Source organism: Gossypium hirsutum, chromosome A01, assembly GCF_007990345.1.
Source record: "Gossypium hirsutum isolate 1008001.06 chromosome A01, Gossypium_hirsutum_v2.1, whole genome shotgun sequence".
In the NCBI taxonomy this organism is placed as follows: Eukaryota; Viridiplantae; Streptophyta; class Magnoliopsida; order Malvales; family Malvaceae; genus Gossypium; species Gossypium hirsutum.
Window position 1 is genome coordinate 83,792,726 of NC_053424.1, and position 7,597 is coordinate 83,800,322.

General features: G+C 34.8%; 1 non-coding gene across 1 annotated transcript; it reads left to right on the plus strand.

The window, feature by feature from the left end:
• The first annotated feature begins 1,070 nt into the window (after positions 1-1,070).
• Positions 1,071-1,177, plus strand: LOC121206577 (small nucleolar RNA R71). Its single transcript, XR_005901642.1, has one exon. It is a non-coding gene; the product is annotated as a small nucleolar RNA R71 (small nucleolar RNA).
• The last annotated feature ends 6,420 nt before the right edge of the window (positions 1,178-7,597 follow it).

Sequence of the window (7,597 nt, forward strand, 5' to 3'; positions counted from 1 at the left end):
AAGTTGCTTGAGTATGTCTAGGAACTTCTTGAACTGGACTTCCTACATCTGCTTCTGAAATCTTTGAGGGTAGGGTGGTGGTGGATTCTTTGCTTGAACTTGTTAATTCGTCTTCTATGGCAATTCTGCATCTAAAGAAGTTGTTAATTTATTAGAATTGACTAGCTCAGAAGTTACCTTATCAGATTTTATAGATTCAGGTTCTGGTGAAATTGGAATTTCACCACTCGATTGAACTTCCATTGAGTCATGAGCATCAACTGGCTCTTCTTCAACTTTGACAATGTTGGGCTCTATTGTCTTTCTACTCCTCAATGTCAATGCATTACAATGCTCCTTCCCTTTATTTCTTGGATTCTCCTTATCACTAAGCAAAGCACCTTGTGGATGGTTTCTGAGTTCAGTGGCAAGCTGGCCCATTTGGTTTTCCAAGTTCTTCAATGTGGCTGCTTGGCTTTGGATTAAGGCATCATTTTTGGCTATGTATGCCTTCAACAAGTTTTCTAAGCTATTGGAAGTTTTAGCTTAAGGTTACTGTTGAACTTGTTAGGTAAAAGTAGGTGGCTAGGTCGGTCTTGGTTGGGCATAACTGTTACTAGGTCCAGCCCCTTGGTTACTCCAAGAGAAATTAGGGTGGTTTCACCAAGATGGGTTATAAAAATTGGATTATAGTCCTTGCTTTCCTCGATTCTGGTTTTAATTACCCATGTAATACACGGATTCTAGGTTTGATGGACATTTTTCGAACAAATGTCCTTCCCCATAATAAATATAGGCTATATTTTCAAATGATTAGATGGCTGAGCTGCAAACTATTAAACCCATTAGTGGTAAAATTTTTAAGCATTGAGGAAATTGAAGATACCTGAGATGCAAGTGAAGAAAATGGATCCACTTCATGTATTCCAGCAACTCGTCTTCCTGATGCTGTTCAATCGGCTACCCATTGGTAATTGTTGCTAGCAATTCTCTCAACAATTTCATAGGCCTCATTATTCGACTCAGAAAGGAGAGCACTCGTGTGAGCATTGAGACAGTTATAGAACGTCTCAAGTTGGATGCAATAAGGGATTCCATGATGAAGGCACTTCCGTAATAATTCTTAATACCTTTCCCATGTCTCATACAAGGACTCATCATCCATTTGTTGGAAAGCACTGATCTAGTTCCTCAACTTAGCATTCTTGCTAGATGGGAAATAATTCATAAGGAATCTTTATACTAACTCTTGCCATGTGGAAATGGAATTTGGTGGCAATGAGTTCAACCAGGCTCGAACTCTATCCCTTAATGAATACAGAAATAGCTTTAATCAGAATGCATCTTCGGGTACTCCGTCTAACTTAAAAGAATCGTTCATCTCTATAAACATTCTTAAGTGTAGGTGAGGATCTTCGGTAGGTATTCCACTGAATTGACCCACTATCTGAAGCATCTGGAACATGACTGGCTTCAGCTCGAACTGTTGTGCCTCAATTTCGAGTCTCCTAATACCCAGATTAAGATCATGAAACACTTTCACGGCATTCTGTCTTAGAGCTCTATCCCTATCATCAGCAATAATGATAGGGTTTTGAGTAGGGTTTTCTTCATTTCCTTGATTTGGATTTTCATAGTTCATCACTTCGGTCCTTCTCTGACCTGCTTGTCTTCTTCGTTGTCGAAAAGTTCTTTCAACCTCAGGGTATATGGGGAGTAAATCGATAATTCAATCAATACTCATAAACACCTGAAACAACACAAAAAAATTGACTAAGTTAAAATTAAATAGAAAAATAAACCAAAATGCAAAATTCACAAATTCACAAATAATGACTTTTAAAACAGTCTTCGGCAACGGCGCCAAAAACTTGGAGCGATGGAAATGTGCAAGTGTAGACAATCATAACAAGTAATAAAGTTACAATTAAATGTCGAGTTATCGTACCCATTGTAATACCTCTTACGCGTGTCCGACGCCAGAACATTGTACAAGGCATTACCGGACTAAATCATTCATAAACATGCAAAAATCAAGCTCGAAATATTTCATTCTTATCAAAACTTTTCATACACATGCATAATGTCCCATTCATGGGCCTACGAAGCCCTAAACATGCATTGAAAGTAGTTAGGGACTGAACCGAGAACCTTAGAAAGTATTGGGAAAACTTAGAAAAATTTTCCATGACACAAGGTCCCACGCCCATTTGTACACAAGGACATGCCCGTGTTCCTTCCACACGCCCGTGTCCTCAGGCTGTGTAACTCTCTGACTATGACGTCAGCGAATAATTTGAACCACACAGCCAAGCCACATGCCCGTGTCTTAGCCCGTGTGGCCAACACTTAGGCTATTTTCCAAGCCTTTAAGTTACCCTTAATCCTTCACATCTTTACTTCCATATTACACAATTAATTCATGGCCATGACCATTTAGATTTGGTCATAAAACATTCATCATGCACATATGTCTTAATACCAATCATGCATGCCTTACAAGCATAATCACATCACAAGCACTAGAACTTAGCATGGATAGATAGATTTACAAACCATAATCACTATGAGCCACACCTCATGGCCATATATAAGTAACTCAATGTAAGCCAATACCTTTGGCTAATCATAATAACGGCTAACATAAAAACTAACTCCCCATACATGCCACTCACACGAAAACGCTAAACATATATGAGTCAATACTTCAAAGGCGATGGCTTGATAGTGTGATGCTGCCTCTGACAATCTCCAACCCCGAGCTAACCTGTCAACACTAAAAAAAAGGGAAAGAAAGGGAGTAAGCTTTATAGCTTAGTAAGACCGTATGAAAATAATAAGCAATTTATCAACTTACTTCTCAAGGTAATACAACCATATTTGTACTTTTATTTATGTTCAGGTCAAGTTGTTTTCTCGAGTCACAGCCATTAAATTATTTATATATGGAGCTACAGAACTCCAAATTAATTTCTGATACTTTCCCCTAAAACTTTACTCACATATCTTCTTACCATAAAATTTTTAAATTTTTTTTTATCTAGCCAATAAGTACAGTTTATTCTTTAAAGTCACCCCTATCTCGCTGTCTGACAGTTCCAACCCCTCTTCACTAAAAATTAATTATCTCCACCTATGGGATTCAGAAAATGTTCCCTTTTATCTTTATTGAAAATAGATTCATTAAGGATTCGAAGCATATAATTATAACCCTTAATTTTTTTACAATTTTTAATGATTTTCCCAAATCGGAACAGGGGTTTTCAAAATCATTCTAATTCAAAATCATTCTGACTCTATCTCACAATAATTCAAACATCTCATAACATGGACTTCTTTTGCTTACACCGTTTCTTTATATGAAACTAGACTTAATAAGCTTTAATTTTATATTTTATTCAGCCTCTAATTCAATTTCCACAATTTTTTGGTGGATTTTTAAAGTCAGACTGCTTCTACTGCCCAAAACTGATTCAATGCTAATTTTACGTCTTCATAATTATCTTTAAATAGGCTTTTATGCCAATCAATTTCTCTTTCCATATTCATTAGGCCATAAGGTGAAGGGGTAAACATATCATGTCCCAATTTAATTTGACCTAAAAGCCTCATACATAATCATCAATCAAATTTAAGACATAATTACCCACCATAGGTATCGACCTAATATTTACAAGGTCATCACAAAGTCATTCTCATAAGTATGACTTACTCATTTACATTCTTACCAAAAGTCCAATATGCATCGAGCTCATCACTCAAGAATTTTTAGTACATACTTGTACCCTTTTAACATGATCATAAACATAGCTTACTCATTTTCATAGCTAGAACTTACACGTATCATTCTTACCATCAGGGCAACATAACTAGACTCATATCTTATGAGTTCGAATAAGAACATGTACCACTCACAACATGATTATATCCTTCATATCATTATCACGAGCCTTAAAATAACCCGTGAACCCTTTTGGAATACTAATGGATATCCGATAAGTCTCACACAAGAGGGTGAATTACCACTGCCATGTCCCAGACATGGTCTTACACGGGCTCACATGTCGAGGCCGATGCCATGTCCCAGACATGGCCTTACACTAGCTCTCGTCTCAATGCCGAGGCCATGTCCAACATGGTCTTACACTGGCTCACAATCAACACCGATGCCATGTCCAACAAGGTCTTACAATGGCTCTTATAATCAATGCTGATGCCATGTCCAACATGGTCTTACACTAGCATACAAAATGTGGCCAATGCCATGTCCCAGACATGGTCTTACACTAGCTCACATGTCACCCCAAATGTCATGGCATGGATATCCAATCTATTCCTCGATTCAATCGAGACTCTACTACATTAAATTTCATCATGCATTTTCAATCATATTTACGCAAAATTAATCATTCAACACATAAAAATGATAAAGTTACCTTACTTACGTACAACTTACACGTTTCAATGGAATATCATATTCCATCCAATTTCCAATGTACTTAATCACTACATAAATGTTATTAACATTTGGCATCACTTTCTCATACTCAATATCATCAACATATAATTTAATACAATCATAGCAAGATAGATTTCAAGTATATTAACAATAACATGGATAACATGCTTATTTAGTCATACGGACTTACCTCGAATGAAATTTCGGCTAATTATTTCATTTTAGTCCATAATCTTGTACCTTCCGTTTTAAGCCTGAATCTCGATTTTCTTGATCCAAAATAATAAAATCCACTACTTTAATCATCATATTAACCAATACATTTCATAATTTATACATTGGAAAATTTACTATTTTGCCCCTAGACTTTCACAAAATTTATGATTTTGCCCCTAGGCTCATAAAACGATTTTTTATCAAATTTTCTCATTAAAAAAGCCTAGCCAAATTATTTTTATACTAGAAGGAGCCCAAATTTTCAGTTATTTCTCACACTTATCACTCATTTTATAAACTTTACAAAATGGTTCATTTAAGGTGCTTTCATGAAAATCCTTTTACAAAAGTTATTTATTAAACAACCAAGATTCATTTTCTTTCACAAAATTTTCAGCAAATATTACAAATTCTCTCATGGAAAAACACTATACTTTCAACCATTTTGCAAAATAGTCCCCTCATTAGCTAGCTCATGCTATAAGGGTCCTAAAAATGAAAAAAAAATCATCAAGAAAGGCTATCTAAATCACTTACTTGCAAGGGATATAAGTGGATGATATTTTGATCTTTCAAAACCCCCTAGTTTCTGGTATTTTCTGTGGAGAAAAAGATGATATCATTCTCTCTTTATTTTATTTTATTTCTAGTCAATTTAGTCACCAAAACTCACCTAACTTTGACAATTTTCTTCTTTTTGTCTCTATAGCCGGCCACCACTAATTTAAAGGCCTATTTTCACTTTAAAGACCCCCAATTATGGTTCTCTATCTATTTAACACATTTTACTAGCAAAACAAAACTTTTTCCCTTTATGCGATTTAGTCCTTTTTCTCAATTATGCTCACTAACACTAAAATTAATTCACCAAAATTTTCATGCACTTATATAATCATGCTATGACACATAAAATAATATTAAAAATATTTTCTCAGACCTCAAAATTTGTGGTTTCGTAACCATTGTTCCAACTAGGCCCAAAATCGTGTTGTTACAATTATCCCCCTTAGGGATTTTTGTCCTCGAAAATCTCATAAAAAAGAGATTAGGGTATCGTTCTCGTAGTTTCCCCTATCTTGAAAAAGAGTCCTCTTCAAGGGAATACTTCCATGATTACTTTGTCATTGACCTGCATTCAAACATCTTAAATTTTCAAACCCATATATCACATGTTAGTCTGAAGTTGCTTTCAACTTTCACGAATCACTTTCAGCCCCCTCCCTTTTTTTTAGAATTACAAATCAATCCCATCTCAAAGTATTAATAATAATAGAAATCTGAATCTGCAGTTATCTCACATTGTACTTGTTTAGTTGCCACTCACCATCACTTTCTGATAGTTCTCAGTCTTACAAAGAAGACATCGCTCTAGCTTTACTTTTTAGCTAAATTCAGACTCCCGTCAAACAGGAATGATCATGTAGCCAACACTCACAAAATGAACAAAGGTTTTCCATTCAATTGTCTATAACATTACATCCTCCACATTCTTGGAATTAAGGAACATGTGACTTTATTCGTTGAACAAATGAAGTAATAAATTTCTCAACACCGACACACTAGCAGTCGACTCTAAGTCACTCATCTAGCAACTCCTTTGATGAGATTTTAACAATTCGAAAGCATAAACTGTCACTTTACATTCTTATTTTAAAACACATTTCAATCTGTTCAATAGTACATTACTTACAAATCACAAATTCTCTAATCAATTTAAACAGAACTCAAAACTAAAGCTTCGATTAATAACACTTTCAATTGTTATTTTTCGATTTTACTAATATGCAACAGACCAGCTCATTCAAATGAAAACAATTGAGTCGATTTCAAATACCAAATAATAGCATATCAAAATACTTTTTTCTTCATGCTATTGACTAACTCAAACATACAATCTTTTACAACTCCTGAAGCACTCTAATCGAAACCTTCATGACTGCATTTGCTCAAAGAAGACAAAATATCCTAATTGAATTCACTGACTTCAATCAGGCTTTCTTGAAAAAAAAAAGAAGAAAGTTTTCATAGAGTTTGAGCCTAAACTTTCACTATTTTTACCCTTTCAGAGGTTAATTCTTTTCACAAAAAAGTAGAGGAATTTTGATATCAGAAGCATTACATTCTCATGATTGAATCAGGATTACACCTATAACAAACATAGCTATCACAAGCCAACGAATACACATACTAGAAGCCTGAGAACCTAACTCATAAGAAAAACAGTAAGGGTCTTGATGATTCCTCAGAGAAAACCAGAAGAAATCAACGCTCACATGTTCTAAAATCAATAATAATAGGGGTAATACATATATTCCAAATATACGAGTAGAAAGCAAAATAACTTTTGGTAGAAACAGAAGAGTAGTCTCATATAAATTCTCATCATCCACTCGTATTCCAACATAATAGAATAAAACTCTACAAAGAAAGATTGAAACATGCAGGTCATCAATCGACCTGACCAATAATGCTTTCATCTAACCCTTTAATCAACTGGCGTTTTCATGCAGTAAGAATTTTATTAGAAACAAATGATCACATATATCTCTGAGGATGAATAAAGATATAAATTACTCAAGAGAGATCATTGTAATCTCTCCAATCACAATTTTCATACTCAGACATCTTTACGATTCAAATTTCCTTTCTCTGACTAATTCCATCACCACAAATCCCATATTACCCTATTCGCCAATGGAAATTAATTCGGAAGAAATTCCAACAAGCGCACACTTTAATCATCATACCTGAAGAAGTCGATTAGCCAAGATTAGTTTTCTTCTTTAACAGTGACATTACAAAAATTTGAATGGTCTTTAAAATAATCTGACACATTTTTCCGAAACTATATTCATTTGCGAAACTATTTTCAACTCTGGTCACTTATTAGTTAATCTACTACCGAACCCTTTAATCTCTCACTTGTGAGCACTTTCAACACAC